Below are 25,214 nucleotides of genomic sequence, written 5' to 3'. Positions count from 1 at the left end.
TTCACTGGGCTACCTAGATGTGTACAAATTTTATTTGGATCAGAATAACACTTCCTATTGCTTTCTCCTTCCTCAACCCCCAATCCCCAATCTCCATATTGATCAACAGTTTTCACTGAGATTCCTTACACCAATCTTCAATACAGTGGCAATATTGTCAGGAATTCTGGTTTGCAACATATGACTTTATCACCCTTGGTTGCTGTTGGGTTTTGGCTTTAATTTGATTCTAAAGATTTCAGCAACAACTCAGAATTCTTTTTTTACTAATGGTTAATGGTTTTTATCCAATGTAATAGAATTATATGAAGTAGTTTCACTGCCCTAAAAATTGCCTGTGTTTCACCAACAGTTCTTCAAATGCTTGGCAAGGACTCAGGTGCACTGCACACGGTGGCCTTGGTAGCCACAGTCCCCAGCATGGAGATACAAGTGGAAAGCTGAGTGGCTCCCGTCCACACGCAGCAACTTAGTGGCACTCTAGAAGGAGACAATCACTTTCAATCACTTTTTAATCTGTTCCAAGAAAGCCAAAACATGTGTGTGTGTTCAAATCTTGCAGAACTCCTCTCACAGGGTATTTTGGACATGGCATATTCACTTTCTTCACAGAAAGTGAAAGAGCTAATGGGTATTTTTTTTAGAACCACAAATTTTTGTGAAAAACAACATGCAAAACTTTGAGTTACTTGAGGGTGAGCCATTGGAATATCTCTTGGAAGCAAAGGATCCTACTGAATATTTATTGTCATTCTCTAACTCTTGAGTGGCTCCTGGGAAAAAGTAGTTTGCTTAAAAACTGCCTTGTTGATAGACTCAATTACCTGCTACCAATGCTAAATTATCGATGTTCCATCCAGCTAAATGAAGCAGTTTCTTTCTCAGACATCTACACAGCTAAATTATGGAATGTGGGAGTACTTAGAGATGTTCATTTGCTGGAGATGATGTACAGCGGAGAAATGTACTACAGGGGATTGAAGCACTGTGCAGATCAACAGCAGGAAAATCATAAAGGAGATACTGGTGTTTCTGGAACAGGCTGCTCTACACATGAAGAAGCTTGGTTTTTTGAGAAGGACAGAAAACATTGAAGAAACACATACCCGTGCATAAAGGACCCCTAAAAGAACAAGAGTCCAAGCCCCAGCACTGAACAAACAAATAAATGCTATTATCTTTCCTTGTAGATTTTCAAATCTTTAAAGAAATAATTCTTTCAGATCTAAAATAGCATGTTATACTAACTCAACTTGAACTACAGATATCCTGTCACTAGTAAAGAGGACCCTAATTTACATTTAGAAAGTATTTGCTTGATGCTTTAGATATTTTTTTGGTCTATTTTTTTCTTGTTTTGAATTTTTTTTTTTTGAGGTAGGATATCACTGTATAGCCCAGACTAGCCTTGAATTCATGATGGTCCTATCTCAACCCTCAACTGCTGGGATTATAGGTATGTGTCACCACACCTTAGAATACAATCAATATGCCATATATTGTATAACATATACATATACTGTATATGTAATAGAATATATATGCGTGTGTATATATATATCACGAAAATACACATAACACCAAGTTTCATATCCCTTGAAGTTTACCATGATTCAAAGATTAAAATCAGTTCACCTCATTGCTTTGAATATGTGCTATGGATATAAATGAAGGTGAAATAGCAGATACTCAGATTTTATTTGTAGTAGTATAAACAGCAAAAGACTCCACAAAGGAATTGTGTTTAATTATTTTGCCATGCATTATTAATTTTATTTTAAATTTCAAAGTATTTGATAAAACTTTTAAAACAAATAAAGCACATTGCAATATGAATTCACTGATTCTCGTGATACCATCAGTGAACAAAAACAAATATTATTTATTTAATAACTGAGATGGATCCTCTAACATAAGAAATGGATTCTAGAAATCCTATCTTGTGTATGAATCACAAATACCCATCTTCTTGGAAAGTATCACAATTTCTTGGTCTGTAGTTGTCTTTTTTTTTTGGCCAGTCCTGGGGCTTGGACTCAGGGCCTGAGCACTGTTCCTGGCTTCTTTTTGCTCAAGGCTAGCACTCTGCCACTTGAGCCACAGCGCCACTTCTGGCCCTTTTCTGTATATGTGGTGCTGGGGAATCGAACCCAGGGCCTCATGTATACGAGGCAAGCACTCTTGCCACTAGGCCATATCCCCAGCCCTGTAGTTGTCTTTTTTATTCATGCTGTTGAAGTAAGTTCTTTCCTTAGTCTTGAGTTTCGCTGTTTTATTTTTTCTTTTGTTTTCTTTTTTTTCCTAGACCATCTCTAAATTTCAGGCTGCATCACTTCATGCCAGGATAATTGAGAACCGTATGAGCAGCAGGCAAGGCCTTCCCTGGTCTTCCACATAGAAACTAGGCTTTCCTGCTTGGCTCAAATTATACACAAGTGGATAGATAAAAGGTAGTTTACATTTCTCAAGCTACACTCACCATGAGGGCAGGTTCCCTGATGTGGGAAGCTGAGTGTGGCAGCGCATGACTGTAATCCTAGCTACTTGGAAGGTAGAGGCCATGAGGACTGCAGGTAAAGGCCAGCACTTGCAAAAAGTTAGTGAGATTCCCTTCACCTCAACCAATTCTGCTTGGTGTGGTGGCCCACCTTTCATCTCAGCTAACGGGAGAGGTATAAATAGGGGAATTATGGCACAGGCCGGCACAGGCAAACACGTGACACTCTATGGATATGTCTCAAGTGGTAGGGTGCATGGCTAGCCATCTGGGGTCCTGTGTTCAAACCCCAACATCACCCCAAATTGTGGCAATATGAACATGTGAAGGCTTGACTTCTCTTTCCTATTAAACTAGTAATTGATGCTTAGATGGTGGCCATCTTCATCTCATGTTTCTTTGTCCTGCTTGTCAATTGTATTTTATATTCTTTCAGAAAGTATATGAAATATATTACCAGTTACATCCTTCGGTTACTTTTTTAGTCATCTGAAATAGTATTGTATTTGCTTAAACAAAGCTGTTTTTCCTTCTCTGCTTCTTGACTCATTATTCTGAGTAGTCAGAGCTCATCCTGACCCCAGCTCTTGAGTCTCATCTACCATCTGCCTCCTCCTTTTACTTTAGCCAGCCCAACCCTTTTATAGATTCATAGCTTCAACATGGTGGAGTTGAATGAGACCTTAGGGAACAAAGCCAGATTCATCATTCTGTAGATGAGAAAATTGAGCCTTGGAAAAGGAAGCGATTTGCCCAGCACCCAAGAGCTAGTTAGAGGTTTAGGGACCAAACCTTTGGACTGGAGCCTTCCTGCCAATATTTCATACTCTCATCATGTTGATTGACATCATTCAGATTTACTATTTTCTTTATTAGCACATTATAAGTTTTCTTTTACTAGAGAACAGTAACATTTCCCTTGAAGAAATATCAAACGGAAGTCTTCTTTGCTTTCATTCTCTTCTTTTCCCTTACTTAGGGAGTCTATTTAAATTGCTGAATTGTGTCTGTATACCCAGATTGTTGTGTGGTGAAGTAGGGCTAATATTCAGCTAAAAAAAATAACCAAAGCATGCAGTGTTCTGCTCAAATACATTTAGCTATGTTATCTCATAGGCCAGACAGAGAACACTGACACTTTACCTTTAGAATTTGTGAAAAGAAAGGTACAATGTTGCTGATTCTATCTATCTATCTATCTATCTATCTATCTATCTATCTATCTATCTATCTATCTATCTATCTATCTATCTATCTATCTTGTGTGTTGATACTGGGGCTTGAACTTAGGGCCTGGGCACTGCCCCTGAGCTTTTGCGATCAAGGTTAGGCCTCTACTGCTTGAACCACAGCTCCTTCTGGCTATATTTGGTGTTTAATTGGACATAAGAGTCTCACACTTTTTCCTGCCCGGGCTGGCTTTGAACCACGATCCTCAGATCTCAGCCTCCTGAGTAGCTAGGATAACAAGTGAGACCTATCAGTGTCTGGGTCATTGCTGCTGATTTTTAAACAGAAGAAGGATTAATAACTAAACATAACATTGTTTCTTTTAGTAGGGCAGCTCACAAATGGAATCATTTGCAAATGGTATTAATTGAAATAAACGTGTAAGAACATTTAAACCTTTGTATCACAGAATCTGTGATACAAAAAAGGATAGTTTGCTGTGTGGAGGGGCTGTCTGTCCCGCACGGAGGCTTTTCCATTATCCTTAAGGGCTGATTTGGAAGAGACAGATCATCCTCTGCTCATTCACATAATACACTGTGTACTGCCTGTATCAATTAACCACAACAGTCATGAACAATAAGTCATTTACAAATACTAACATGACTCCAAAAATAGAAAGGAAAACAGAATTTTGTGTTCAAAGTAGAAAATATGGTAAACACCATACATTGCTAAATTTATGTAGGGAGCCAGTTGAAAAAAATCTTACAGATGTTATCAGAGAAAGCAATCTTTTTTTTTTTCCCCCTTTGGTGCTAGCACTGGGGCTTGAACTCAGAGATGGTATGCTGTCCTTTAGCTTTTTCTGCTCAAGGATGGCACTCCAACATTTGATCCACAGCTCCAATTCCAGCTTTATTCGTGGCTAATTGTAGATACACACGGTTTCTTGCCGAGGCTGGCTTTGAACTGCAATCCTCCAATCTCAGCATCCTGAGTCTCTAGGATTACAGCAAGGAGCACCCCCACAAAGGGTGACGTCATTTTCAAAGTCTCCTGCTATTGAAAGTGCTTGCCAATATTATAGGCATGTTCTTAAAGGCTAATTCAAAAACATTAGCCCTTAGATTGCAACACTATAGCTTTGCTATAGTAAAATAAGACCCTAAGTCTGATGTACTATGCCAGATGTCACGGGGCCACATTCCAAACTCCCTTATAGTTCCAGTGAAACATACGATATTTATTAGAGAGCTGTGGGAGTTCATTATTTCACCAATAGGCTGAGAGATTAGATGTTTTTGAGTAACTGGTTTACAATAATGGAATTCTCTATCAGATATGGATCAACCTCAGGCTTTTGTCTTTTTATTCCTCCAGTAAGAGCAGTTGACAAGGCGCCAGAATTACGTGATAAGCTGGATAGAAAGGGCATGACCTTTAAATTGCTTTCAGTAGCATGCAGGCTAGTTACTTCAGAGTGTAATGCAAACAAAATGAGCTACCTTTCTCAGATTTACCATTATTAACAAGACAGAATTTTCAGATATGGCAAAAACAAAAGTAAGGCATGTGTGTGTGTGTGTGTGTGTGTGTGTGTGTAGATATATGTGTGTGTATGTATATGTATATAATGTGAATCTGTGGCAGTTTTGAGGCAATTTTAATATCTTTTCCATATTACCGGAATAATTTCCCCTTAACAAGATGCCAATACAATTGAAGCTGATAAATACAATTGAATTCGATACTGCATCTAAAGTCAATGATGCTCTTCTATCTTAGTAGTCTCAATAAGCAGAAGTGTTATCCAAAATATTGAACAACTAGTAAGACACAGGTTCTGACCAGTTGAATTGAGTCCTTTCTGGGGTGCCTGATATGAAGATCTACTAAAATCCTGTCAGAATCTGATCCAAGTACATTTTGCCATCTCAAGAGATGAATGAAAATGATGAAAGGGGTGACATTGATCAAGATGCATTGTTCTCACAGACTGACAAATTGCAATGAAACTTGTTTGTGTAACTACTTAAAGATACTAAAATCTGTTTTTAATAAAAACCCAAGTGCATTCTGTGCATCAATGATAATGTCACAGGGAAACTCATTCGTTTATACTATAAAGAAAGATAAGAGAAAGAAAGAGTGCCTCCTCTTGAATTACCTTGGGATTTGTGGTGAGTAGTGATTTGGGTCCTCATCTCTGTGTCCACCCCTTAGTAAAGATGTTCAGGGGACTCAGATGTGGGAGTTGCTCCACAGTCCCACGTTCATTCCAGCATATTTTGGTGGTATGTTTTGAAAAGCAGGCTGGGGATATGGCCTAGTGGCAAGAATGCTCACCTCGTATACATGAAGCCCTGGGTTCGATTCCTCAGCACCACATATATAGAAAAGGCCAGAAGTGGCGCTGTGACTCAAGTGGCAGAGTGCTAGCCTTGAGCAAAAAGAAGCCAGGGACAGTGCTTAGGCCCTGAGTTCAAGGCCCAGGACTGGCAAAAAAAAAAAAAAGAAAAAAAAAAAAGAAAAAAAAAAAAGAAAAGCAGGGAGAACTTTAAAAAACCATGATGGTGCACACCTGCAATCCCAGTCCAAGGCAGGAGGATTGCAAGTACCAGGACAGCCTGGGTCACCTATGAGAACCTGAATCAAAGAGAAGAAAAAAAAAAAGACTGAGCTAATGACTCGCTCTTGTAATCCTAACTACTAAGGACAGAGATCTGAGGATCACAGTTCTAAGCCAGCTGGGCCTAAAAAGCCTGTGAGGTTCTTATTTCTAATAACTAGTAAAAAGTTGCATGTAGAACTGTGGTTCAAGGGGTAGACCACTTTCCTGGAGCAAAAAATGCTAACAGTATCCAGGTCTTGAGTTCAAGTTCCAGTAGTGGTGCATGCATATGTGTGTACACACACACACACACACACACACACACACACACACACACAAATCAACTGCTATGAATGGAGCTCAATAGGCTAGCAATTGGCAAGTCTGTGGGGAAAAAAAGGAAAGGAAAGAAGAAAACATGATAAGAATGTAGCAAGAACACTGAAATAAAAGACCAAAAATTTTCATTCATGTCATGTCACTGTGCTTTTTACCTGCATAAGCATAAAGATAATATACAAGGTCTCTCACTTAGATGGAGATATTATCCTAAAATTCTCTTTTGCTCCATGATTCATTTAGACTTAACCCTCTTACCTACTTATTGATCATTAAGAAAACTTTCTCTGTTCTGAATTATAAAGCACATAGATTCTTTTCCATTGAAATCACTGATTGTCATGCAATGTCACCTCAGAGAAGTGACCTGGTTGTATCTTTATAGACTCCCGTATGTCTGTTGGCTGAGTACTATTAATTAAGCAATGATTGTCAGGTATTTAGTGTTCTTTTTCAAAATCTTACAGTCTTCAATATCATGTCATGTGAAACTGGCAATTTCATAAATGGAAACTGTCTATGGGTGACCTTCAGACTACCCCTCTAAATGAGAAATGTCACACGAACAGAAGGTTTGAAACAACTCTCCTGGAATGAGTTTTTTATTTCCTGTCTGGGCTGCTAATTTTTTGGATGTGTGTGTGTGTGTGTGTGTGTGTGTGTGTGTGTGTGTGTGTGTGTGTCCTGGGGCTTGAACTCAGGGCCTGGGCTCTGTCTGTGAGCGTCTCTTTGCTCAAGGCTAGCATTCTATGACTTGAGCCATACTGCCACTTCCAGCCTTTTCTAAGTAGTTTATTGGAGATAAGCGTCTCCTGGCTGGCTTTGAATTGAGAATCTCAGATCTCAGCCTCCTAAGTAGCTAGGATTACAGTACCAGACTTGGGCTGCTATTCTTATTTCCAAAATTGTGAAAGACTAGAGAGACTAATTACATCACTCTCTGTGTATCTTAAAATTTATCGAGCACAAGAGAGGTAGCCTGGAGTTTTCCATTCCTTCAAGGAGTGATTATCAAAGATTTCTGTTAATGGTTTTGGCCGAGTTACTCTTATCCCACCCCAAACCACTGGCCCTATCCCGTTCTGTCCCTGTAGTTTATTAAGGACTAAAAGTGGCCACTGCCTAACAAAAGTTGTGGTGAGGAAGAAACACAGGCCCCTGTCTTCCTCACATGTGGGTAGGTGGACTGGGGCTGGCTTGCCAAGTGCAAATTGTGTGGGGTAAATTACTCCTTACTCTGATCATAAAATAAGCATCTGACATTTCTTGCAAATGCTCGATTTCTTAATACAGAATTAACCTGCCAAAAACATTGTGTTTATGATCTAAATATTTAGATCATAAGCCAAAATGGGTGGGGGTGTCTGTCTTCCTCCATATTTTTTGCACAGCTATGCATCCAATAAGTGCTAATTATGGTAATAATAAATAATCAAAAAGGACCATGTTGGAGGGGGGAGTGTGAGGAGCTAGGAACAGCAAATTGCATTAGTTATGAAAATTATTTGGAAGGAAAATGCAGATATGCCTCTGGTCTGCCCATCGTCGCTGCAGAGATTTCCTAGTTCTGCAAGCCAAGAAGCCATGCTTCATTTTATATGAGGGAAAGTGGAGATGGCTAGCATATGGGACTAAATCCACTCAGCAGCTTTCCTTCTTTTCTTTCTCTTTCTTTACTTTCTCTCTCTCTTTCTTTCTTCTTTCCCTTTCTCCCTCCCTCCCTCCCCCTCCCTCCCTCCCTCCCTCCCTCCCTCCCTCCCTCCCTCCCTCCCCCTCCCTCCCTCCCTCCCTCCCTCCCTCCCTCCCTCCCTCCCTTCCTTCCTTTGTTCTTCTCTGTCCTCTCTTCTCTCCTCCCCTCCTCTCCTCTCTCCCTTCCTCTCCTCTCCTCCCCTCCTTTTTCCTCCCTCCTTCCCTCCCTCCCTCACTTCCTTCTTTCCTTCCTCCCCCGCCCCTTTCAATTACTTAATACCAAATCCAGGGCCTTAAGCAAAACATTTTATTACTGAGTTAAATTCTCTGCCCTTGTGATTTTCTATTTTGAGTCAGGACAGGCTGCCTTCAAACTTGTGATCTTCCTGCCTTGGGCTCCTAAGGAGCTGGGATTCCAGATATGCACCACAATGTCCAACAGTTTTGAAGCTTTCTGAAGGATTATATTTGGTCTAAGAGCAAGGTCAAACCTCAGCATACTGTCTTTCGAGACAGGCCAGCATGGATTCAGATCCAGACTCTAGCAGTTTGATGTGACCTCTTCAAGGTCACTTCTTTTATGAACAGGGCTAAGAGGAGCTTCTGTGTCACGGAGTCTTTATGAAACATTAGCTAAGGTTGTGCCTAGAAAGTGCTTGGCATGATACCAATACAGACTCAGTCCTTAGTAAATGAATGTCATAGTTATTGATAGTGAAAATTGAACAGCTCAGTTTAGGAATATAATCCAAACCTGTGTCATAAAAATCAAATGAACTGTATATACGTGTATTGGAACTAGGGAAGGGAAAGGGAATATCAAAATGGAGAGACAAAGGATAAAGGGTAAACCAATGCAACAGCAATACTTACAAAACTATGTGCTGTAAACCAATTGTACAACCCATGGGTGGAGGAAGTAATGTGGAGGAGGGCAGGCAGGGGGATAAATGAGGGAGGAGGTAAAAAATTGGGTAAGAAATGTACTCAACCAGAATCAGAGCAACCTGGACTCCATGGTTTCCCTCATAGGGAATAATTAGTACGTGTTTAGGCTAGTCATAGCAGAAGATCACAATAGCCCAATAGCTATGCCCTTATGAACACATAAGATGATGCTAAGTGAAACGAACTCCATGTTATGGAAACAAGTGTTATATCATTGTTGTAATTAATTTCAACATGCCATGTGAAACTGTACTTTTTGTTTGTTTGTTTCTCTCGTATTCCCTTCCTGTGGTTGTACCCCAGCTATCACTGTGTCTCATCTGAGTAACCTGGATACTGTATATATGTGCATTAGAACTAGGGAAGGGAAAGGGAATATCAAAATTGAGAGACAAGGGATAAAAAGGCAAATGATTCCAAAAGCAATGCTTAGAAAGCCACTTGGTGTAAACCAACTGTACAACTCATGGCGGGGAGAGGGAAAAGGGGAGGGGGGAGGCAGGGGAAAATGAGGGAGGAGGTAAAAAGTTGAACAAGAAATGTACTCACTGCCTTCCATGTGAAACTGTAACCCCTCTGTACTTGATTTTGACAATTAAAAAAATAAACCTAAAAATGCTATAGATAAAGGCATAGTATTTTTTTTTATCATGTCATTGCCAGGAGGGATTCAGTCATCCTTGACTAAGAAAATGTTATTTTTATTTGAAAATGCCTTTGATCTATCTTTACATATATTAAATAAAAGCTATTGACCCATTAGAAAACTGAGTGGCTCTAAATAAAGATTTTTATTTTCCAAAAAAACCGCAAAACAACAAAAAAGAAATGTATTCATTTCTTTACGTATGAAACTGTAACCCCTCTGTACATCACTTTGGCATTAAAGAAATAAATTTAAAAATTAAAAAAAAACACTTCAGGCTAAAGAATTTGGGGTGAAGTAGTTTGCATGTCAGACTCTCCACACCTGATATGCTGCCATTAACTGGAATATTGGAAAAATCTATCCCTGTAAAATCCTGCCAGGTCTGCAGAGATGATGGGCAGAAGTAGGGATGAGAGAGACAGTGACTGAAAATGAGTTACTGAATATATTTGGGGTGTTTTAAACAAGTTGAAGTTATTTCAGAAAGCCAGAATTACTTTCTCAATTAAAAGAAATAACATTGAAATAAATACAAAGTGCTGGGCACTGGTGCTGGGCACCTATAATCCTAGCTACTCAGGAAGGTGAGATCTGAGGATCACAGTTCAAAGCCAGCCTTGGCAAACAAATAGGTAAAACTGAAGTGGAGTTTGGCTCACATGGTAGCATGCCAGTCATGAGAGAAAAATCCAATTTAGAGTGTAAGGCCCTGCATTTAATCCCAAGTACTGGCATGCCCTCATCTACCAAAATACCTAAATTAAATAAAATAGCTGCAAAGGATAGCTATAATTTGGCTGGAAAAAGGCATTTGATAAGAAATCATGAAATAAAACTGAATTTTATGTAGAAATAGTATGGAAAATTCTTTTGGAATGATATTATTCATATTGTTCATCAAAATTCTGGAAACAGATTTGTCATTTTTGTAGATAGACAATGGAAGGTGCAACATCTTTATTTCTCCAGTGGTGATCATAAAACATCTGTGCCTCTTGTTGGATGGAATGATCTTGCTCAACAGCATCCTAAAGTACAGGACTAATTTCAACAAGTCTTGGAAATCCCTTTGAAAAACTGTACTTTATGTATAACATGTATCTCTTTGATTTGAAATTGTTCCAATTGTGAAACTCTCCCAGGGCACATGCTCAAATTATGAATATATCATTTATATGGGAAGTTATGTAGAATAACAATGAAATAATTGTAGAAGCAAAATAATTGCCTAAGTATCAGTCCACTACCCAAGACCAGTTAGAAGAAAAACAAAAGATGCTGAATTTGGGGAAGTGTTTCTTGGCTGTGTCTGGTAATAAGTTAAGGCATTTCTAGAATGTTGTATTATGGTGCTTCTCTGGAGGTAGAGATACAAAATTCATTAGGGATGGAGACTAATTATTTTTAGCAGTTCACTACACTTTCCAATTAGCCAGCCCGCAGCCAGGTTGGAGGTGTGGTCACGAGGGCTTGAGCAACAGCCAAGAAAATGAGCCAGCTGAGCAAGTGTTGAGTCCTGAAATTCAAATCCTGCTTCTGGCAAAAGAAAAGGAAAAAAAAATTATGTTATAGTCAATTTACACAAATTTACATACAGACGCAGACAAAACTTACAGCCTAATGAAAAGATACTTTGATGGTGGGGCACTAGTGGCTCATGCCTCGAATCCTACCTATTCAGGAGGTTGAAATCTGAGGAACAAGGGTCCAAGCCAGCCCAGGCAAGAAAGAGCCTGAGGCTATAATCTCCAATTAAGTACCATACACACACACACAAAAGCCAAAAGTGAAGCTGAGACTCAAGTAGTAGAGTGCATAAACGCTGAGGGACAATACCCAGACCCTGAATTCAAGTCCCTGGACTGGCACACATTCATGTACATTCTCTTTCACATACTCACACACAAAGCTACTTGCTTATGGCATGGGGTTTGTGCTAATGCTTTCTATTCTAGTTCATGAAAAATACTACCCCTTTAGGGCTGGGGATATAGCCTAGCGGCAAGAGTGCCTTCCTCGGATACACGAGGCCCTAGGTTCGATTCCCCAGCACCACATATACAGAAAACGGCCAGAAGTGGCGCTGTGGCTCAAGTGGCGGAGTGCTAGCCTTGAGCGGGAAGAAGCCAGGGACAGTGCTCAGGCCCTGGGTCCAAGGCCTAGGACTGGCCAAAAAAAAAAAAAAATACTACCCCTTTAAATGGACTTTACAGTTGACTAATGCCATGCATGTGTGTGAATATGTATATGTGTGTAGGTATATAAATTTATATGTATCTCTGTGTGCATGTGTATATGTAGGTATATCTGCATACATGTTTTTGTTTATACACATACCTATATGTATAAGTATGTGAATATGTGCATGTTTGTACATATGCATAGGTGTAAGTGTATGTACAGTCAAGTGTTTGTGTATGCATGTATGGGTGTCAATGTGTGCATGTGTAGTGTGTTGTATATATATGTATACATGCAAATGTGTAGGTATATACAGGTATGTGTTATGTATACCTGTGTTTGTGTGCATGTATGTGTATCTGTGTATATATTTGTGTGTGAATGTGTATATGTATGTAGGGGTATGTGTGTGTATTTGTGTATGTGCGTGGATCTGGCTTTGAGATTAACCTTCATTCTCTGCTTGAATCTCGAGTCTCAATCATCTCTGTCCTCAGCTTAGGAGCAGGGCCCTGAGGGGGGATTCTTAGTGTATCTGCTACTGAACTAGGGCATTGTGATGACTAAGGCAGAACAAAGCTGGCATAGAAAGAGAAATGGAGTAAGTACCTGGGGACTGAAGCCAGCCTGGGAGGCAGCAAGACTGTCTCAAGCATCCATTAGTGACCTTCAGTGCTGCCATTTGCCACATCTGGAAGGTCCAGCTCACATACCCTGTGCACAGAACTGTCTCAGGCAAAAGTCTTATGACAAAGGTCCTGGCAAAGCCATGATATACACATGCGTCCCATGTGCTGTCACATTCTTCCTGACATTCTGATGATGGTGACAAAAATAACTGTGATAGTGAAAACAACAACATTGCCACTATTTCTTATGCTGGCGTGGTGACACATGTGATCTGATTTAATTTTTGCCTGGATCTTATGAATGAGACAATCATTTAAAAAATGACAAACTGGAGACAGGCAATGATTTGCCCGAGATTGCTCTCCTAGAAAGGGGGCAGAGTTAAGGTTTGAATGGCGATCTGCTGGCTCTGAGTGACTTAACCACTTTGGGCTCCTGGAACTGCCTAGGCGACCCCCATGCCTGAGAGAGGACTATCTTCTACAGGGTTCTCCCCCACACTGTAGGGCGCCTCTGTTTCCTGGGGAACCCCCACCATGCCATATTTCTCTATCTTGCTCTTCCAAAGATGTGCAGAGAAAACAGACTCAACACAATAACCTTTCCTTCTAAGAATGTTTCCTGAAGCTACAGAGAAAGGTTCAAATTCTCTCTATATCAAATACATCACTATTTCTCTGTAGATGCCACTTGTAAGACTAGATGCAAGCTTATGGTTTGGTGGGGGGAACCTCATGAGTAAGTTATCTTTGTATTTGCACTTCTATTTTTAGTATGAAAGTCTTCAGGAAATCAGATCAAAGTGTAAACAAAACCTGGCTGTCATGTTGGAAACTGCAAAATGAGAAATTAAAATGTAATTGTGAAAGGCAGATAGACTTCTATTTACTTAGTACCATATTATAATCACTGTGATTTAGGCCATAGGCTTTACTTAAATAAAAACAAGACCTTGGTAATATAAGTGTAAATAGGAGTCCAACTCTTCAACTTGTTAATTATGCTCTGGGTGATGGAAGAAGGCTTATCAGCTGTGTGGGTGGTGTTTTATTACAGTATCTTATTAACATAAGAAGAAGAAGTTCTAAAAATGGTACAATATTCCCACTTAATACACAGAGTTTTTTTTTTTTTAGGCCTGAAGTTAGCAATTATGAACAACATTAAAATCCAGTGCATATTAGTTGCAGAAAATAACATAAACTTAATTATATCTTCTAGGTAACTATTGCTAATTCTGTTCTATATGCTTCATCATTAGGAAAATGAGATTCATACAAAGAGGTTACAGGGGGACAGGCAGGATGGATATTAATAGAATTATAGACCTTCAGCGTAGGGTAAGGCATCTCGGAGGTAGCAGTTCTTTTGTGGCTGATATATATATATATATACATATATATATATATATCTCAGTCTATATATCTCTATATCTATTTGTTTTTTGATAGGGAAACAGAGCTTGGGTGACCACTGGCACAGTGAGGTGATGGCAAAGTCTAGATGTGAGGAGCCACTGCCCTCTCATACCCACACTGGCAAATTTCTCTGTGTCTGCTCCTCTGGGAGAAGCAATTTAGGCCAGCTCTGGATCTTGAAACAGTAGCAATCAAGAGATCCTAAAGCAAAATCGTAATCCTCCTGAAGGAGCAGCAAAACTAATGTAAGTGTGTGTGTGTGTGTGTGTGTGTGTGTGTGTGTGTGTATGGGGGAGGGGCTTGAACTCAGGACCTTTTTTGATCAAGGCTGGCACGCCATCACTTGAGCTTCATTTCCACTTCCACTTTTGACTTTTTGGTGGTTAATTGTACATAAGAGTCTCACAAACATGCTTGCTTGGGCTGCCTTCAAACCATGACCCTCAGATTTCAGCCTTCTCAGTACCCAGGGTTGCAGTCATAAGCTACCAGGACTTGCTTGAAACTTTGGCCAGCAGGTCTTAGCCTCCTGCGTAGCTAAGATCGCAGACAGGAGCCGCCAGTGGCCACTCTAACCATTTTCTTCAGTGTTTCTGTGTCTGGGGAGGCATGATGTATGTGAGTTACTTAGGGAACCATTAAGGGTTTCCCATACACCATTCATCAGTCCCCCCCCCAACCCCCCCACACACACTTTAGGAGTGAACATGGAAAGGATGGCTCACCTCAAGATAGTTCATTAGTGAACACTTTGGGCAGCCAAATTTTGCCTGGAGGAAACACAAGGTGCTCTCCAAGTTGATGACCTTTTTGAAAATAAGCAGAATCTCTGACAGCGAGCCTTAGCCACGGCCCTACAGACACGTGAACCACTTGTTTTTGAAATATGGTGACATGCTGAAAGCCTCAGGGAAAAATAGCACTTAAAATACAGAAACCCAGCAAGTCCTAGTGAGCAATCCATCCCATTCACACGACAGGGCCAGAACCATATGTGTTAATGGCTCACGATATGGGCCTGGGGTTGTGATGGATAAGATGTTGTGTACAAGTACTCTGAAAAAAATACAGATGAAGATACCAAGCTAATCCTTGTCTCCCTAAGAAACTTCTACCTTAAAAAAACTACACAGATAGTAAACTGTCCCCGAGTCACTGAAAAGTCCTTATTCTGTTCTGTGATACACCTTGTGCCAAATGCTAGTGCCTTCAGCGCTTTTTTAGTGTTTTTAACAGGAATACCCCAAGAAGATCACTTACCATTCTCATTTTCCAGACAAGGCATGGCAAGGCCAAAGAATAGGTGGCAACGTTACAGTGTTGACATGTAAATGCACATTTGTTGAGAAATAAAACCATGCTCTTAGGTACTAAAATGAAAAGTAGTATTTTGCTATTATTATTATCATTTGGGAATAATCATCTTTTTTGAGGGAAGTACTTGCTACGTTTTTCAGGCCTGCAAGAATAATCAATTTTAAAAACAGAGTGAGCAGATGTTTTCTTTGACGTTAGATGACCAGCTTAGGAACTGGTGAACTCTGGGAACTTGCTATTAGTGCCAGACAAATTGACCCAAAATATGGGATATCAGGGGAGGAGTTCAATGAGGTAACTCTTATGTTGTAACAAACTTACAAAATGAATACCAGGAAGCTAGAACCTGGGGGAAAGTGAGATCAAAGGAGGTCGGTAGGGCAGACAAAAGGAGAGAAGAAGTGAGGGTGAATACAGTCATAATAATGTTCATATGAGAAAATGGAAGCGGGTAACTTGAGATGAGAGAGTTGGGGAAGTGGCAGAGAATGATGGAAGGGTGGCATTGATCAAAAGGCATTGCACTCACAAATGGACATGGAGAATTGAAACCCTTTTGTACAACTACTTAAAGAGAATTTAAAAAAGAATGTGGAGAATCAGTCAGCAACATTTATTTAGCCAGTTGGATGCATGCACTGTTATTTCATAATAAAATGTTTATGTGGCTTTTTATATCAGAAATGTGCTTAATTATTTGGTGGCTTTCGGAATGCCAGATGACGTAGTGGCTCTCTGGCTGGTTGAGACTGATTATCCCCAGTTTATAGCAGTAGAGCTTAATTAATTTGCACATTCCATACGGAATTTGGAGAAGAAAATTCTTAAAAGTTAATGGGCTAGTTTTATATTTAGCCAGTATATCTTTCATGCAATTTGTGTTACACCACTTCATGCTATAAGAGCAGTAAAAAAGGAGGCTGGTGATGGTTGCAACTAAGGTCTACACTCGGTAGAAAGATTTTTCTTTCTACAGCTTTTCCCTTTTTCCCTTCCTCCCTTCCTCCTTCTCTTTCTTCCTCTCTGTCTCTCCCTCCCTCCCTCCCTCCTTCCCTCCCTCTTTCTTTCCCTTCCTTCCTCCCTCCCTTCCTCCCTCTTTCTTTTCCTTCCTTCCTTCCTTCCTTCCTTCCTTCCTTCCTTCCTTCCTTCCTTCCTTCCTTCCTCCCTCCCTCCCTCCCTCCCTCCCTCCCTCCCTCCCTCTCTCCCTCCCTCTCTCTCTTCTCTCTCTCTCTCCTTCCTTCCTTCCTTCCTTCCTTCCTTCCTTCCTTCCTTCCTTCCTTCCTTCCTTCCTTCCTTCCTTCCTTCCTTCCTTCCTTCCTTTTTCTTTCTTATACTAGGACTGGGGCTTGAACTTAGGCTTGGGTACAGTCCCTTAGCTTTTTTTCACTCAAGCCTGGCATTTTACTACTTGGACCATAGTTCCTTTTCTGGCTTTTTTTTTTGTGGTTAATTGGAGATAAAAGTTTCATGAACTTTTCTGCCCAGGATGGCTGTGAACCGTGATCCTCAAATCTCAATCTCCCAAATAGGATTATAGGCCTGAGCCCCTGACCCATACTTGGCTGCTTTCTAACAAGACTGGTGTTCCTAGATGGGAAGCACTGAGGACCTGGATGGAGCTGAAGGCTGATGTGAGGGTATTGGCAAAGAAAATAACTAGACTGTAATTGAGAAGTTTGGCATTGGAGTTGGTTGAATTCAAATTCCGGGTTTGCCACCTCTTAAAGCTATTTAATTGTGAACATGTTTACTTGTCTATGCTGCTGTTTCTACATCTGTGAAATGGAGATGTCAATCCATTCCTCCTACACATGATGGCTGCAAAGACCGGATGTACTTAGCGTGGCCTGAGGAAGGAAGTCAATCCCAGCGAGCTATTGTTGGGAGATATTTTCTGCAAAATAGCAGCTTCTGGTGAGGAGTTTCTCTGGCTGCTCCAGCCCGGATAAGAGGAAGAGTCTGGCAGAAACAGCCATTGTTCTTAGGCCCCTGCCCTCCTTCCCCGCCTTCCCTCTCTTTCCACTAAGCTCATGATTTGTATTACTTTTATCTGGATACCTAGGACTTTTGATTTTTTTTTTTTTTTTTTTTTGTGCTATCCTGGCACTTGAAGTCAGGGCCTGGGCATTGTTCCTGAGGTTTTTTTTTTTTTTTTTTTTTTTTTTTTTTTTTTGGCTCTACCATTTGATCCACAGCTCCAATTCCAGCTGTTTGTTTGTTGGTTAGAGATAAATGTCTCACAGACTTTCCTGTCCCGGTTGTCTTCAAACCATGATCCTCAAATCTCAGTACTCTGAGTAGCTAGGATTACAGGCGTGAGACACCAATGCCTAGCAGAAAGCTGATTTTAGGTCTCATGTAAAGGATGACATATTGTGGATTTGTGGCAACTGTGTACTGATTTTATTTATAAAGTGAAGGACAGAAGTGTGAGTTGGGATGGTCAAATGTAGGTGACTTTGCTTGGCAGAGAAAGTGCAGCATTAGGAAAAAGAAAATGAATGTACTTTCCAGAGAGCAGCATGAGAGCTCAGTCTTTGCTACAAGTTTCAAAAGAACCAAAATAAACATCTCAGCTGAGCGCTGGTGGCTCATGCTTGTGATCCTAGCTACTCAGGAGGCTGAGATCTGAGGATCACAGTTTGAAGCCAGCCCAGGAAGAAAAGTCTATGAGACTTATATCTTCAATTCATCAATATGAAGCTGGAAGTGGAGGTGTGGCTCAAGTGGTAGAGTGCTAGCTTTGATTGAAAAAGCTAAGGAAGATTTCTGGCTCTGAGTTTAAGGCCCAAAAGAAAAAAAAAAAAGAAGCTGAAAAAAGAAACATTACTAATTCAACTAAGTCTAACTTAAGCCTTACGGAAATTTGATGTGGGCTAACCAACTAGCTTCTTCCCAAGAACTGAGAACTTTCTGCTATTTTCAAAGCACTCATCTCCATAGCAGAACAGGGTTAACTTATTATCAATTTTATGGTTCTCTATTTGGCGACATTTGGCTAAACTAACGTAAGGTAGTAGTTGTAGAACACTGGAGATTTCTAAAGCGAAATCTAGATTTCTTAAAAAAAAAAAAAAATATATATATATATATATTTTTTGGCCAGTCCTGGGCCTTGGACTCAGGGCCTGAGCACTGTCCCTGGCTTCTTCCTGCTCAGGGCTAGCACTCTGCCACCTGAGCCACAGTGCCCCTTCTGGCCGTTTTCCATATATGTGGTGCTGGGGAATCGAGAGCTTCATGTGTAGGAGGCAAGCACTCTTGCCACTAGGCCATATTCCCAGCCCCTCTTTAAAATATTTTTACAGTAATTACATTCTCATAGTTTTGGATTATTCTATCAAAAATGGGAAGAGCCAGGCATGGTGATCCACACCTGTAATTCCAGCTCTTGGGAGTGGGTGCAGGAGAAATGTAAGTTTCAGGCCAGTCTAAGCTACAAAGTGAGTTCAAGGCCAATGTGGGCTATACAAAGAGATCCTGTTTCCAATACATGAACAAACAAGCAAATGAGTCTAAAATATGTTGTTTCAATAAGCTGTTGGACAAAAACAGAGGTATAGACATTGTCAAATTAAAGCTAATTAACAGGGCTGATGCCAGTCCATTTTTCTTTTCTTTTCTTTTTTGGCCAGTCCTGGGGCTTGGACTCAGGGCCTGAGCACTGTCCCTGGCTTCTTTTTGCTCAAGGCTAGCACTCTGCCACTTGAGCCACAGCGCCACTTCTGGCCATTTTCTGTGTATGTGGTGCTGGGGAATTGAACCCAGGGCCTCATGTATATGAGGCAAGCACTCTTGCCACTAGGCCATATCCCCAGCCCCAGTCCATTTTTCAAGTTTTTGTAAAGATTACTTTGCTGACAAACTTTATCAGAACTGTGCATTTTTTCCTCTGATGAACAGCAGTGATAGGTTTATTGAATAGCTGTAACTCAGATGCATATTCAGATTTTACTGTACATTAGGACTGTTTTCTTACTGAGATACTGAGCACTTCCTGTCTTACGTCAGATTGTAACTACTTTGTAATGATCTACTTGAAAACTTGGAGTTCCTCTGGTGCCAAAGGAAAGGAATGAATAATTAAACACATACAGATGCAGAATGCAATTGGGGTGGGGCGGGGTGGGGGGGGGGAGGAAAAGAGAATAAATAAAGAATCCAGTGATACCATTGTATTTTTGAGGTATAAGGAAACAACATTCCTGATTTGACTGTGGCTTTGTGTGAGCTCAATCAAAGATTGCCCTTGTTTGTGTTGAACACATCCCCATTAGTTTCAGCTCTGCTGACCTCATTGCTGCCTGCACAGCTGAGGGCTTGTGAAAAGAAATCACAGGCATTTCCAGAAAAGGTGACCTCACTTTAGCAAGGAGATGGAGAAAAGCTTTGAGGCTGGGAAGCTAAGTTCATGGGTGGATTCCTGTAGAGAGCTGCACTGTGGTTCAGCCAGGCCCACGCTGGCAGCAGGCCAGAGAAAAGAGTAGAGAAGGCTGAAGGCTGATGAACTGAGCTGTGTGTTGAGGAAGAGCCCTGTTCACTGCCATCTTGGATCATTTTGTTTCTCAGGGCCTTCAATTCCTTTTTTTTTTTTTTTTTTGGTGAGTACTGGGGCTTGAATTCAGGACCTGGATCCCTTAGCTGTTTTGCTCCAGGCTGGCACTCTGCCACTTGAGCCACAGCTCCATTTCTGGCTTTTTGGTGATTAATTGGAGATCAAAGTCTGCCTGAGCTAGCTTCAAACTGTGGTTCGCAGACTTCAGCCTCCTGACTAGCTGGGCTTACAGGCGTGAGTCACTGGCATCCTGCTGCTCCTTGGTTTCTTTTGAGCGATCATGATGGTTGCTTTAGCTTATGTATAGGTTTGCCCTTTCAGCGCTATGGGTCTGGTGGATAGTGGGCCTCATTTCTGTGCTATGGGATCCAAGCTCAGGGCTCTGCATCCTCACCTGCCTTAGGCCATGACTCCTGTGTCTGAGAAGAAAAGACCAGTGGGGAAGTTGCATATCAGCACACACATTGAAGGTCATGTCTCAGCCTTCTAGGTACACTGAAAGATTTTTTTTCTTGCACCGTTTTGCATAATGATTTCCATTATAAAGTGAACTTTTTTTTCCCCTTTTCTCCTTCCTCCTGCTCTCTCCTTTCCTCTCCCTGCCCTTTCTCTCCTCACCCCTCCCCTCTCCTCTAGACTTGTGCCACCCACCTCACCTGTCCTCACTCTACCTCACTTCCCTTCCTTCCTTCCTTCCTTCCTTCCTTCCTTCCTTCCTTCCTTCCTTCCTTCCTTCCTTCCTTCCTTCCTTCCTTCCTTCCTCCCTCCCTCCGTCCCTCCCTCCCTGCCTTCCTTCTTTTTGAGACACTGCCGCATGTTGCTTAGATTGTCCTAGAACTTACTGCATATCCCATACAAACCTCAACCCTCTTCCCCCAGGCTCCTATGTTCTGGGCTCATAGGCATATGCAACCACATTGGGGCATTTGCTTTACTACAAATAATAGAAAGGGAGAGCATTTACTGAGTGCTTGTTGTGAGCTCCGCATGATAAGAAGTAACAGCTTTTGATACGTGGTCCAATTTCTTTCTCCCAATAACCCTGGGAAGACCTTAGCATTGTTCCTATCCTTATATACAGATAAAGCTGGAGTCTTATGACAGAGCATACAGTTCCAGGTTCCTGAACCACTTTTGGCAGCACTCAGTTTTAAACCCCGTTACATTGCTTTACCTGGTCTGTTAAATACATCTTTATTGTGCCTTTTAAAGATCTATGGTCCCTCAAGATGTAAGTTAAATAAGTGTTGCTACAGTCACCTGATGCCCCCCCCCCTTTTTTTAGCCTCCTGAGTAGCTAGAATTACAGTCTACCAATACCCAGCTAACCTGTGGCAATATGGTCCTTTAAAAATGGCAAGTTATGAAGATGGTGCAAGCAACAGAGATTGTGTTGTAAAGCAAAAAAGAGAGTTACAAAAATGTCATCTCTGTTTCATTAGATTCTTGGAAAAAATGATGCATGCCAAAGTAATATTCACTGGGTGGCAGGACGGTTGGTGATCATTTTTTTTTCTGCTTGCTAATCTATTAATCTTATGATGACTGTTTGTCATAAGAAAGAAAGTAAACAATAATTTCAAAGCTTTAAGCAAACTGGTTTCTTCGTTAATTCACTCTGTGTAAGAGTCTGATTTCCAGCAGGCTGCACTCAAGTATGGAAAGACAGAATTTGGCATTACCTGTAACAGATGCTTATGTTTAGAGAGGAACTCATTCATGACCCTCAGAAGCCCTTGTGTGCCAGGCTTGCATGGATAAGAGAAAGGAGTACGCTATTCGCACGACTCGGCCTTGGTTACTCTTTGGGTAAACAGTATGGATATTTCTGACTGTCCTTTTGATTCCTGTTGAAGCAGCTTGCCACAGGCATCTCTTAGTAGATTGCTTTGTGATTTATGCTGGTCTAAAGGAGACCAAGGATCATTTATCTTCAAACCAGGAAAGAGATGAAAGTGACTTGGTAGTAAAATTTCCTGTGGAGTTTCATGTGAGTTTAAAAGGGGAAAAATGTCATTGTTTCATGAAAAACTAGGCAACGTGAGTCAATTTCTAATGAAACAGGTTATTTTCTTGTGAAAAGTGCATATTAAAAAAAAAATCCACCAAAGGATAAAAACCATTGAAACAGTGAATTAGCACGATGTGAAAGCTACTACCAGAAAACAATGTCTTTTCTAGAAGGCTTAAATGAAAGTAAAGAATAAAGTAGTTCAAGTCTCAAGCTGATTTAAACCATCTGATTTAAATTCCTCCACCATGAAGTTTAACTTTCTGCCCTTGATTAAATATTTGAGTAACAAACTTAATTGAAGACCAAAAACAAATCCCTCAAAATGGATGTGTCTCTAGCCTGAGTATTCTTTGTGTTTTCACTTACTTTACCCCGTATGGTTTTGTATTCATTGACAAACCCTGCAAATGAGATTGCTTTCTGGCTAATGGTCTGTACTCTAGTTACCGATTTGCTGTGGAGTGAGTCCTGTTCCTTTAAAATGTGTTCCATGGCTTCAGAGATATTTAAACACCTGTGATGCCTGGAGAAAGAAAAAAAAAATGTTTGTGATCGGCCATTTGTCAATGTGCATAGGAATATAAGATTCCCACCAGACAGAAAAGATATTATGGGTTTCTCTCTGGCTACTGTACATGCCATAAGTAAAACAATGATGCATGAAGTTGAACTGACTGCCAAAAATAGATCAGGAAGAAAAATTTCTCCCAAGACAATTGGCTGTGATCCTAGGGATTTTCCTTTAATTCTGAAGCCTTGAATAGGAATATATCTTCTCTCCTTCTCAATCGCTCTTTCTCAGTCTCTCTCTCTTCCCCATCCACTGTCCCTCCTCCTTTCCCTTTCCCTCTTCCTCTTTCTCTCTCCCCCTTCCTCTCCATGTGACTTTTGCCTTAAAAGTTTCAGAAATCCAGATACCCCCTCCCCTCCCAAAGAAGTGTGGCCTTACTCCAAACCATGAGAGTCATTGCCACTGTGGAAGAGTAGTTTTACTTCCAGTTCCAAGTTTTGAATAGTAAAAGGTTATATGCTATAACACAAGATTTGTGGGGGATAAAAATGAATAATTTCATTAGGCATTGATTTGAAGTCAGCTGAGGGTCTTATTTCTAATTAACTACTAAACAGCCAGAAGTGGAGCTATGGCTCGAGTGTATAGGACCAGCTCTGAGCCAGGAAAGCTAAGAGACAGTATCCAGGTCCTGAGTTTAAGCCCCAGTACTGGCACTAATACATAAGTGCACAGACAAACACAGATACACACACACAGACACAGACACAGATACACACACACACACACACACATTTCAGCAAATGTTAGAGAGATTAAAATATACTAACAAACTGCCAGAGTTCTCATCTGTGTGGAATCAGGATTGGAAGAGAGATGGAAAGAGAATGAAGGGCACTGCTTTTTCAGTGTCAGTCAGCATTAATTAATGCTGACTGAAAATTTCCCCGAGACCTGGTCTATGAACCTGAGGCCTGAGCCCGGGAGGTCTCAGATGTCACATGTTGCTATGTCCACTGGGGGTTTTCACAACTTCCTACACACAGTTCAAGTCTGTTCATAAACATTAAACGGATAACCTTTTCTCAACCTAACCTTCTCCTCTCCCCTGCCCAATCCCCATTCCCATGAAAAGGTAGCCTACATTTTGGCTTCATTCTGTGGAGGAAAAGTCAAGATTTCTAAAAACCCCTTCCTAGTTCAGGTGGATTTTGACCCCTTTCAATGAAGCTGAAAAAGAAAAAGCAACCCAATTCTTTCCTTTCAAATTTGCCCTTTGATTCATTCATGGAGAAATTACTTCTACATTCTACAAAGCTGGATCAATGACAGTGGAGCACAAGGGCAAAGAGAAATAGAAAGGATGTAACTGGAACAGTATTGTCCCGCATGACAGCTGGAGTTGGGCCTGGAGAAAAGGGAATTAGAAGTTTAGGGTCTGGGGGGTGTAGTTCAGTGGTAGACTCTGTCTAGTATTGGGTTTGAGTTCAGCACCAGGTAAACAAATTTACAAACAGAATGTAGATGTTTCAGACAAGAAATACAGCTAAGGTGAAAGGTAAAAAGAAGGAAGTTGAGAATTAAGGAAGGGGTGAGAGCAGGCTCCTTTATTGCACAAGTTCCTTACACAGAACATATGCTTTCTTCTTTTTTTTCTTGCATTTTTGTTTATTGGAAAATGGAGGCATTACAAATGTGTATATGCTCGAAAGAATGACTTGGAAAAAAAGAGCTGCTAAACAGAGGATGCTGCAGTCTCCTGGATTCCATAGCTGTGTGTAGACTCCAGTTTGTATTTGGGAAAGAACTACCTGAAAGGGAAAAATTTGCCCTTAGAGTCATATAGGATAGTTCTTGTTCCTGTTTCTACTGCTAGACTGGAAAAACACACAAGTCATGATTCATGATTCATGGGGGCTCAGAGGGATTTGCCTCAGTGCTAGAGCAAAATTTACTCAAAATCAAATCCCAATATGTGTATGAGTGCAGACATATTTTTTTCATTTAGTGTCTTATTTCCCCTCCCTTCCCCTTCTCCTTCCTGTTTCCCCACGCTCTCCTCTTCTCTCTCCTCTTTCTTGCTTTTCATGTTCGATTGTCTTGTTTAGCCAAGGCTGGCATTGAATTCTTCACCTTCAGGCCTCCATCTCCAAGGGATGGGCTTATAGGGAGTGCATTATGCATGTCTGGAGACATTAAGAGATCATTGAATGCTTACTGCAAATCTAATAACACACTGTGAGGTTTATAAAAATATCTGGCAAAATAGAATAAAGGCTGGAGACTAAACAAGACAAGTGTACTGTTATCCTTCTTTTGTAATATGTGAGGTAAATAATATCCCTTGAAATCAGGATGTGCTTATGGTTGCACTGAAGGGAGAAGGCATCATAGCTATCAAATGACATTTGAGCTGCCCCTCCCCCCCAAAGTGAAGACTTTTGTCAGAAGGTTTGATCAGACTAACAAAAATTGCACTGATCTGTCAGCAGTGAGAGAGAAAGACTGAAAGCAGTGAATTGGTCAGGAGGCTGTGGTGAAAATCTCAAGAAGCTAAAATAAGTCCAGTGGTAGAGGTACAGAAAGGAAGGAGAGATGCCAGTAAAGTAGTTTGAGTACAGGGCCTGTGGGAAGAAAGAGGCAGAGATGTCTGTTTTGGTTTAGCTTGGGAGGCTGGTGGTA

The 25,214-nt window shown here is 40.8% G+C and overlaps 1 pseudogene; it reads left to right on the top strand.

Annotated features, from left to right (window-relative positions):
• Positions 1-588: 588 nt before the first annotated feature.
• LOC125351121 lies at positions 589-1,156 on the top strand (annotated as a pseudogene).
• Positions 1,157-25,214: the final 24,058 nt, after the last annotated feature.

Source organism: Perognathus longimembris, chromosome 5 (assembly GCF_023159225.1).
Source record: "Perognathus longimembris pacificus isolate PPM17 chromosome 5, ASM2315922v1, whole genome shotgun sequence".
Classification (NCBI taxonomy): domain Eukaryota; kingdom Metazoa; phylum Chordata; class Mammalia; order Rodentia; family Heteromyidae; genus Perognathus; species Perognathus longimembris.
This window is presented reverse-complemented; position numbering and strand designations above follow the sequence as displayed.